Raw genomic sequence first — 5,000 nt, 5'->3', positions numbered from 1 at the left:
TTTTTTTCTCTCTCTTGTTCTTGCTTCCTTCAATGCCGGTTTTGAGATGTATAAGACATGTAGGTCAGTAGGCAACTAATACCTACAGCCACAGCACCCTGAACAAGCCCAATCTTGTCTGATTTTGGAAGCTAAGCAGGGCCGGGCCTGGTTAGTACTTGGATGGGAAACCACCTGGGAATTCCAGGTGCCGTAGGCATTTTTTTATTTCTCTCGTTACTGCTTCCTTCAATGGTGGTTTTAAGATGTATAAGAGATGTAGGTCAGTAGACAACCAATACCTACAGCCACGCCACCCTGAACAAGCCCAATCTCGTCTGATCTTGGAAGCTAAGCAGGGGCAGGCCTGGTTAGTACTTGGATGGGTTGACCACCTGGGAATACCAGGTGCCGTAGGCCTTTTTTTTTTTCTCTCTCTTGTTCTTGCTTCCTTCAATGCTGGTTTTGAGATGTATGAGAGATGTAGGTCAGTAGGTAACAAATACCTACAGCCACACCACCCTGAACAAGCCCAATCTTCACTGATCTTGGAAGCTAAGCAGGGCCGGGCTTGGTTAGTACTTGGATGGGAGACCACCTGGGAATTTGAGGTGCTGTAAGCCTTTTTTTTTTCTCTCTCTTGTTCTTGCTTCCTTCAATGCTGGCTTTGAGATGTATAAGAGATGTAGGTCAGTAGGCAACCAATACCTACAGCCACACCACCCTGAACAAGAACAATTTCGTCTGATCTTGGAAGCTAAGCAGGGCCGGGCCTGGTTAGTACTTGGATGGGAGACCACCTGGGAATACCAGGTGCCGTAGGCATTTTTTTTCCTCTCTCTTGTTCTTGCTTCCTTCAATGCTGGTTTTGAGATGAATAAGAGATGTAGGTCAGGATGCAAACAATACCTGCAGCCACACCACCCTGAAGAAGCCCAATCTTGTATGACCTAGGAAGCTAAGCAGGGCCGGGCCTGGTTAGTACTTGGTTGGGAGACCACCTGGGAATACTAGGTGCCGTAGGCCTTTTTTTTTCTCTCTCTCTCTCTTGTTCTTGCTTCCTTCAATGCTGGTTTTGAGATGTATAAGACATGTAGGTCAGTAGGCAGCCAATACCTACAGCCACACCACCCTGAACAAGCCCAATCTCGTCTAATCTTGGAAGCTAAGCAGGGCCAGGCCTGGTTAGTACTTGGATGGGACACCACCTGGGAATTCCAGGTGCCGTAGGCTTTTTTTTAATTCTCTCGTTACTGCTTCCTTCAATGCTGGTTTTGAGATGTATAAGAGATGTAGGTCAGTAGGCAACCAATACCTACAGCCACGCCACCCTGAACAAGCCCAATCTCGACTGATTTTGGAAGCTAAGCAGGGCTGGGCCTGGTTAGTACTTGGATGGGAGACCACCTGGGAATTCCAGGTGCTGTAGGCCTTTTTTTTTTCTCTCTCTTGTTCTTGCTTCCTTCAATGCAGGTTTTGAGATGTAGGTCAGTAGGCAACAAATACCTACAGCCACACCACCCTGAACAAGCCCAATCTCGCCTGATCTTGTAAGCTAAGCAGCGCCAGGCCTGGTTAGTACATGGTTGGGAGACCACCTGGGAATACCAGGTGCCGTAGGCCTTTTTTTTTCTCTCTCTTGTTCTTGCTTCCTTCAATGCTGGTTTTGAGATGTAGGTCAGTAGGCAACCAATACCTACAGCCACACCACCCTGAACAAGCCCAATCTTGACTGATCTTGGAAGTTAAGCAGGGCCGGGCTTGGTTAGTACTTGGATGGGAGAACTCCTGGGAATACCACAGTGCTGTAGGCATTTTTTTTTTCTCTCTCTTGTTCTTACTTCCTTTAATCCTGGTTTGGAGATGTATAAGAGATGTAGGTCAGTAGGCAACCAATCCCTGCAGCCACACCACCCTGAACAAGCCCAATCTCATCTGATCTAGGAAGCTAAGCAAGGCCGGGTCTGGTTAGTACTTGGTTGGGAGACCACCTGGGAATACCAGGTGCCATAGGCCTTTTTTTTTTCTCTCTCTCTCTCTTGTTCTTGCTTCCTTCAATGCTGGTTTTGAGATGTATAAGAGATGTAGGTCAGGAGGCAACCAATACCTACAGCCACACCACCCTGAACAAGCCCAATCTCATCTGATCTTTGAAGCTAAGCAAGGCCGGGCCTGGTTAGTACTTGGATGGGAGACCACCTGGGAATACCAGGTGCCATAGGTTTTTTTTTTCTCTCTCATGTTCTTGCTTCCTTCAATGCTGGTTTTGAGATGTATAAGAGATGTAAGTCAGTAGGCAACCAATACCTACAGCCACACCACCCTGAACAAGCCCAGTCTCATCTGATCTTGGAAGATAAGCAGGGCTGGGCCTGGTTAGTACTTGGATGGGAGACCACCTGGGAATTCCAGGTGCTGTAGGCCTTTTGTTTTTTTCTCTCTCTTCTTCTTGCTTCCTTCAATGCTGGTTTTGAGATGTAGGTCTGTAAGCAAGCAGCACCTACAGCCACACCACCCTGAACAAGCCCAATCTCATCTGATCTTGGAAGCTAATTAGGGCCAGTCCTGGTTAGTACTTGGATGGGAGACCACCTGGGAATACCAGGTGCCATAGGCATTTTTTTTCCTCTTTCTTGTTCTTGCTTCCTTCAATGCTGGTTTTGAGATGAATAAGAGATGTAGGTCAGGATGCAAACAATACCTGCAGCCACACCACCCTGAAGAAGCCCAATCTTGTCTGACCTAGGAAGCTAAGCAGGGCCAGGCCTGGTTAGTACTTGGTTGGGAGACCACCTGGGAATACTAGGTGCCGTAGGCCTTTTTTTTTCTCTCTCTCTCTCTTGTTCTTGCTTCCTTCAATGCTGGTTTTGAGATGTATAAGACATGTAGGTCAGTAGGCAACCAATACCTACAGCCACACCACCCTGAACAAGCCCAATCTCGTCTCATCTTGGAAGCTAAGCAGGGCCAGTCCTGGTTAGTACTTGGATGGGAGATCACCTGGGAATAACAGGTGCCATAGGCATTTTTTTTCCTCTCTCTTGTTCTTGCTTCCTTCAATGCTGGTTTTGAAATGAATAAGAGATGTAGGTCAGGATGCAAACAACACCTGCAGCCACACCACCCTGAAGAAGCCCAATCTTGTATGACCTAGGAAGCTAAGCAGGGCCGGGCCTGGTTAGTACTTGGTTGGGAGACCACCTGGGAATACTAGGTGCCGTAGGCCTTTTTTTTTCTCTCTCTCTCTCTTGTTCTTGCTTCCTTCAATGCTGGTTTTGAGATGTATAAGACATGTAGGTCAGTAGGCAACCAATACCTACAGCCACACCACCCTGAACAAGCCCAATCTCGTCTGATCTTGGAAGCTAAGCAGGGCCAGGCCTGGTTAGTACTTGGATGGGAGACCACCTGGGAATTCCAGGTGCCGTAGGCTTTTTTTTAATTCTCTCGTTACTGCTTCCTTCAATGCTGGTTTTGAGATGTATAAGAGATGTAGGTCAGTAGGCAACCAATACCTACAGCCACGCCACCCTGAACAAGCCCAATCTCATCTGATCTTTGAAGCTAAGCAAGGCCGGGCCTGGTTAGTACTTGGATGGGAGACCACCTGGGAATACCAGGTGCCATAGGCTTTTTTTTTCTCTCTCATGTTCTTGCTTCCTTCAATGCTGGTTTTGAGATGTATAAGAGATGTAAGTCAGTAGGCAACCAATACCTACAGCCACACCACCCTGAACAAGCCCAGTCTCATCTGATCTTGGAAGATAAGCAGGGCTGGGCCTGGTTAGTACTTGGATGGGAGACCACCTGGGAATTCCAGGTGCTGTAGGCCTTTTGTTTTTTTCTCTCTCTTCTTCTTGCTTCCTTCAATGCTGGTTTTGAGATGTAGGTCTGTAAGCAAGCAGCACCTACAGCCACACCACCCTGAACAAGCCCAATCTCATCTGATCTTGGAAGCTAATTAGGGCCAGTCCTGGTTAGTACTTGGATGGGAGACCACCTGGGAATACCAGGTGCCATAGGCATTTTTTTTCCTCTCTCTTGTTCTTGCTTCCTTCAATGCTGGTTTTGAGATGAATAAGAGATGTAGGTCAGGATGCAAACAATACCTGCAGCCACACCACCCTGAAGAAGCCCAATCTTGTCTGACCTAGGAAGCTAAGCAGGGCCAGGCCTGGTTAGTACTTGGTTGGGAGACCACCTGGGAATACTAGGTGCCGTAGGCCTTTTTTTTTCTCTCTCTCTCTCTTGTTCTTGCTTCCTTCAATGCTGGTTTTGAGATGTATAAGACATGTAGGTCAGTAGGCAACCAATACCTACAGCCACACCACCCTGAACAAGCCCAATCTCGTCTCATCTTGGAAGCTAAGCAGGGCCAGTCCTGGTTAGTACTTGGATGGGAGATCACCTGGGAATAACAGGTGCCATAGGCATTTTTTTTCCTCTCTCTTGTTCTTGCTTCCTTCAATGCTGGTTTTGAAATGAATAAGAGATGTAGGTCAGGATGCAAACAACACCTGCAGCCACACCACCCTGAAGAAGCCCAATCTTGTATGACCTAGGAAGCTAAGCAGGGCCGGGCCTGGTTAGTACTTGGTTGGGAGACCACCTGGTAATACTAGGTGCCGTAGGCCTTTTTTTTTCTCTCTCTCTCTCTTGTTCTTGCTTCCTTCAATGCTGGTTTTGAGATGTATAAGACATGTAGGTCAGTAGGCAACCAATACCTACAGCCACACCACCCTGAACAAGCCCAATCTCGTCTGATCTTGGAAGCTAAGCAGGGCCAGGCCTGGTTAGTACTTGGATGGGAGACCACCTGGGAATTCCAGGTGCCGTAGGCTTTTTTTTAATTCTCTCGTTACTGCTTCCTTCAATGCTGGTTTTGAGATGTATAAGAGATGTAGGTCAGTAGGCAACCAATACCTACAGCCACGCCACCCTGAACAAGCCCAATCTCGACTGATTTTGGAAGCTAAGCAGGGCTGGGCCTGGTTAGTACTTGGATGGGAGACCACCTGGGA

General features: G+C 47.7%; 2 non-coding genes and 21 pseudogenes across 2 annotated transcripts; all 23 read left to right on the top strand.

Annotated features, from left to right (window-relative positions):
* Positions 1-80: 80 nt before the first annotated feature.
* On the top strand, positions 81-199 carry LOC142146079 (5S ribosomal RNA; annotated as a pseudogene).
* Positions 200-279: 80 nt separating this feature from the next.
* LOC142145995 (5S ribosomal RNA) lies at positions 280-399 on the top strand (annotated as a pseudogene).
* Positions 400-483: 84 nt separating this feature from the next.
* On the top strand, positions 484-602 carry LOC142146294 (5S ribosomal RNA; annotated as a pseudogene).
* An 83-nt stretch (positions 603-685) lies between these two features.
* LOC142145673 (5S ribosomal RNA) lies at positions 686-804 on the top strand (annotated as a pseudogene).
* An 82-nt stretch (positions 805-886) lies between these two features.
* Positions 887-1,005, top strand: LOC142146376 (5S ribosomal RNA; annotated as a pseudogene).
* An 88-nt stretch (positions 1,006-1,093) lies between these two features.
* LOC142145704 (5S ribosomal RNA) lies at positions 1,094-1,212 on the top strand (annotated as a pseudogene).
* An 80-nt stretch (positions 1,213-1,292) lies between these two features.
* On the top strand, positions 1,293-1,411 carry LOC142147840 (5S ribosomal RNA; annotated as a pseudogene).
* Positions 1,412-1,483: 72 nt separating this feature from the next.
* Positions 1,484-1,602, top strand: LOC142146627 (5S ribosomal RNA; annotated as a pseudogene).
* Positions 1,603-1,673: 71 nt separating this feature from the next.
* Positions 1,674-1,793, top strand: LOC142146062 (5S ribosomal RNA; annotated as a pseudogene).
* Positions 1,794-1,876: 83 nt separating this feature from the next.
* On the top strand, positions 1,877-1,995 carry LOC142146314 (5S ribosomal RNA; annotated as a pseudogene).
* An 89-nt stretch (positions 1,996-2,084) lies between these two features.
* On the top strand, positions 2,085-2,203 carry LOC142145314 (5S ribosomal RNA; annotated as a pseudogene).
* An 81-nt stretch (positions 2,204-2,284) lies between these two features.
* LOC142145177 (5S ribosomal RNA) lies at positions 2,285-2,403 on the top strand. The gene has a single exon (XR_012689833.1). It is a non-coding gene; the product is annotated as a 5S ribosomal RNA (ribosomal RNA).
* Positions 2,404-2,477: 74 nt separating this feature from the next.
* Positions 2,478-2,596, top strand: LOC142146255 (5S ribosomal RNA; annotated as a pseudogene).
* Positions 2,597-2,678: 82 nt separating this feature from the next.
* Positions 2,679-2,797, top strand: LOC142146541 (5S ribosomal RNA; annotated as a pseudogene).
* A 289-nt stretch (positions 2,798-3,086) lies between these two features.
* On the top strand, positions 3,087-3,205 carry LOC142146375 (5S ribosomal RNA; annotated as a pseudogene).
* Positions 3,206-3,293: 88 nt separating this feature from the next.
* Positions 3,294-3,412, top strand: LOC142147822 (5S ribosomal RNA; annotated as a pseudogene).
* An 80-nt stretch (positions 3,413-3,492) lies between these two features.
* On the top strand, positions 3,493-3,611 carry LOC142145827 (5S ribosomal RNA; annotated as a pseudogene).
* An 81-nt stretch (positions 3,612-3,692) lies between these two features.
* LOC142145165 (5S ribosomal RNA) lies at positions 3,693-3,811 on the top strand. The gene has a single exon (XR_012689832.1). It is a non-coding gene; the product is annotated as a 5S ribosomal RNA (ribosomal RNA).
* A 74-nt stretch (positions 3,812-3,885) lies between these two features.
* Positions 3,886-4,004, top strand: LOC142146254 (5S ribosomal RNA; annotated as a pseudogene).
* Positions 4,005-4,086: 82 nt separating this feature from the next.
* LOC142146540 (5S ribosomal RNA) lies at positions 4,087-4,205 on the top strand (annotated as a pseudogene).
* A 289-nt stretch (positions 4,206-4,494) lies between these two features.
* On the top strand, positions 4,495-4,613 carry LOC142146721 (5S ribosomal RNA; annotated as a pseudogene).
* Positions 4,614-4,701: 88 nt separating this feature from the next.
* On the top strand, positions 4,702-4,820 carry LOC142147821 (5S ribosomal RNA; annotated as a pseudogene).
* An 80-nt stretch (positions 4,821-4,900) lies between these two features.
* Positions 4,901-5,000, top strand: part of LOC142147839 (5S ribosomal RNA) — a 119-nt pseudogene continuing 19 nt past the window's right edge.

This window comes from Mixophyes fleayi, chromosome 3 (assembly GCF_038048845.1).
Source record: "Mixophyes fleayi isolate aMixFle1 chromosome 3, aMixFle1.hap1, whole genome shotgun sequence".
In the NCBI taxonomy this organism is placed as follows: Eukaryota; Metazoa; Chordata; class Amphibia; order Anura; family Limnodynastidae; genus Mixophyes; species Mixophyes fleayi.
This window is presented reverse-complemented; position numbering and strand designations above follow the sequence as displayed.